The sequence below is a fragment of the Haemaphysalis longicornis genome, unplaced genomic scaffold (genome assembly GCF_048455015.1).
Source record: "Haemaphysalis longicornis isolate Haplotype H1 unplaced genomic scaffold, Haemaphysalis longicornis Haplotype H1 scaffold_4, whole genome shotgun sequence".
Lineage (NCBI taxonomy): Eukaryota > Metazoa > Arthropoda > Arachnida > Ixodida > Ixodidae > Haemaphysalis > Haemaphysalis longicornis.
The window spans coordinates 69,755,073-69,758,487 of NW_027526361.1; the positions used below are offsets into that span (position 1 = coordinate 69,755,073).

At 43.0% G+C, this 3,415-nt stretch overlaps 1 long non-coding RNA gene across 1 annotated transcript; it reads left to right on the top strand.

The window, feature by feature from the left end:
- The first annotated feature begins 347 nt into the window (after window positions 1-347).
- On the top strand, window positions 348-3,127 carry LOC144180393 (uncharacterized). Its single transcript, XR_013324395.1, has 4 exons — window positions 348-574; window positions 1,626-1,707; window positions 2,180-2,266; window positions 2,937-3,127. It is a non-coding gene; the product is annotated as an uncharacterized LOC144180393 (long non-coding RNA).
- Window positions 3,128-3,415: the final 288 nt, after the last annotated feature.

Genomic DNA, 3,415 nt, shown 5'->3' on the forward strand with positions numbered 1-3,415 from the left:
TACAAAAAGTCTGCCCGCCCAATGCTAAGGAAGCACACGTACACTCTAATCCTTGTAACCCATAATGTAACTTCTAAACGGAAGTAACCTATAAAATAAAGGTTACAATGGATCCATTTTGATGTTTTCTTTATCCCAGTCCATTCTAAGGGTTACAAGCGTGAAGTTAAAAGCGGTTTATAGGTTACATTAATGATTTATAGGTTACATCAACAAAATCCGAAATGTAACCTTTACGTTGTAACCTATAAAACGCCCTGTAACCTATAAGAGATGCTCGTCGCGCCTTCTCTCCAGGCGGCCGTTGATTTCTCCGTTGCATGACGCGATATAGAGAAATGGCGGCGCCCGCAGGCCCGGTGGCTGCGTTTTCGCGCCACTCGAGCCTTTTTACCGCTGTGATACCCCTACGATGAAGCGAGGATTGCTGTTACAAGACTTATTTGTCGGCGTGAGTCGCGGAGGCTGCGGCGAGCCCATTTGTGACTGGCAGCGCTACACGGCCCGTTCTTCTACGACCAGCATCAAGTTCGCATGTTGGACCAATGCCCCGGCGCCAGTGAAAGCGAACTCGGTGAGTATATTCCCGTAACGGTTTCCGTGTTTTCATTGGATGTATCTTTTCGCAGGGGGCTTTTCAATTTGAAATTGCAGCATTCGAGAGGGATTTTCGTTACCCGACTGGTTGCTTCGCTGGACGTTTTCTGTTGCCCGCGACGGCAATTGAATGAAATCGCGGGCTTGCGTTCGTTGTGTCAGACTAGAGCGGACGATCGGGAAAGCCCGTACATTATAACAGATAACGGCGCTCGTGACCTGCTTTCTTCTCTGCGCGCCTTCGTCATGTGTTGAGCGTTTTGTTTACGCTGTTGGCTGCATCGGGCGCACTTGACGGGTTATTGGCCCATGTAATTGTCAGGTAGCTCTGCTTCAATATTTGAATTTTTTCCCAATGAAGTCTTATATTATCGCGGTTTTCTCTGGGAATTATTATTTTGTTTCAGCCGTCGGGAAATATTCATTTTTCTCGCTGCATATATTCGCAATGGTGTCTCGTTTATTGGTCTTGTAATAATATATCCGGATAAACACAAGGTGTGTGCTGCAGAAAAGTAGTCCACTAAATGCTGCCAGAAATTTCTAGACTCACTTTTGTCCAGTACAAGCCTCTTTTTTTGTTAAAGTTTGCCCTACCGCACAATAAAAAGTTTTCATATGTACAATACTCTTCATTTTTGTCATTCTTTTCCTTGAGTGCACATTTGGTGTTAGTCATTTTGAGGTAGCGGGGCATTTTCACCATGTTAAGTGGGTTTATTATTCTCATTCACACAAATCAGTCGTTTATTTATTCGCGTGGTATTGCAGGGCAAATGGTTGTCTCGCATGATACTAGTGTAGTGCAGTAAAGCGACTTTACAGAATGGTGGTATGTATGAGCCAGCATGCAGGCTGCTTGATTGTTGTTGTTTTTTGATGATACAGAAATTGTGACGAATTACACAGAGACAGGTGCAGGTGTAAAAATGGGTGCTGCACCCTCATCGGTTACTGGCTGTTCGAAAAGTGTGGTTGCATATGGATAACTATGCTATGACTTATCAGCACTACTGTTTTTCTTTCAGGCAGTGTTCCTTGAGCTGACAACCAGGACTCCCCTGCGTATGACACAAGTTGAAATGAAGTCTGATTTCCGTGGAAACAACGGTATGAAAATGCAATCACTAAAACACATTCATTCAAATATTCTTTGTAAAGATGGCACCCAGGCCTGCACAGACAAAAGTATGAATCACTTGTAAAAATGCGAGGCCTTACTTCAAGTGTTATGGTGTTATATTTCGTATCTTATTTTGCCTCATGTTTAGTGACTCTTTCTATCAGTTCGTTACTACATTAACGTTATGAATTCACATAACTATTTCCTCAGCATGGAGCTTTGTAGTTTTTCAGCAACTCTACCTATACTATAAGATGCGTGGTTTTGCAAAGCCAACAAGAGGAACTCTTTTTCCAAAAGAGCTCTTTAAGAAAGCTTCAGTTGTTAGTGAGGGCTTGTGCTGTGTTCTTTTCTTCGTCTTGTCAAGTTTGAGGTGTTCTTTCATTATGAATGTATACCAACTGCCCAGCTCTAAAGCCTATTACATTTTAACCCAAATAACCCTTTGAGTCATTACAGGTACAGACCTCCCGGGAATGTCACTTGAAGATCGGTGCAAGTTCTAGATGTATCCTCTCCCACAACACATTTGGACGAAGAAAAAATGTAAGTTGGCGATTCCTTTTTACGAATAGCCGAGGAAGAAATCACCGATAAGAACACTTTACTGAAATGAAAAACGTTTCGGCTTCCACGTGGGATCCTCGTTCAAAACGAAACTGCCAGTACAAGGGGGGGAGGGGGGTGGGTGCGGGGGGGGGGAGATGTTTAAGTACAGCCAAAAATGTGACGCAGACGGCGTCAGCATCGTGAAAGGACGTTTCCTGGGTTTAGTGCGACGTTCGCCCTGTTGCGTGTACTAGTGATTCCACATGAAGGCGCGGAAATGTTTTTGCTTTCTCTTTTGCAAATGTATGTCAGTTTATTCGTAGCTCAGGGTTTCTGCCTGTTCTGGGTGAGCATGCAGAAACATTTCGCGAGATAAACAGGAATACGGCGCGATTAAAATTCGGGAAGGTTGGCCGACATGACTATAGTGGCTTCGCGTTGTTCTGAACAATGCGGCCAAATTACTCTGTGTAACGAGAACTGAAATGATGTGAAATTATTTGAAAGGCCATAAATCACTGCTTCTCTGGTGTGGCCTTTCATTTCATTCTCTGGACTACGTCTTCATTTTCGTGCAATATATTTTTCGTACTTCACATGCCTGTGGTTTGGTGTGAGGGGCTTATGGTTGCACTGGATTTTGTTGTTTTTCTGAAATTTTCTGTAGATGGCTCTTCAAGGTGGGGAAATCCAAGTGACGGCCCCTCACATATATACCTCCATCTGCGGCAGCAGGGAACAAGTTATTCAGATGACCTCGGGAAATCTTCAGCGTGCCCTGATTTTCTGTCTGCTTGTGTACTACGTAAATTGCGAAGCTTATCTCTGAATTTTTCCAAGCGCCTTTTTTCATGCAGGAAATTATAGATCCCATTTAATGTTTGTCCAAAAGACAGATTGCCATTGGCCTAGAAACTTAATAGTACTGAATAAAAAACGATAACTTGGCGTGGGAATCACAACTCAGGTGGAACTGTAAAGAGGAACCTAAGAGGGAAGTGTAAAGATGGATTCGTAAAGACAAGTGAATTCCAAGTGTAATATTAGACTATGAGTGAAACAGAGAATGTAGGGAACATAGCCGTAAACACTGCTTTGTATGAAACAGTGAATTTGTAATAAATGTTCTTTCTACTTTCCCACATT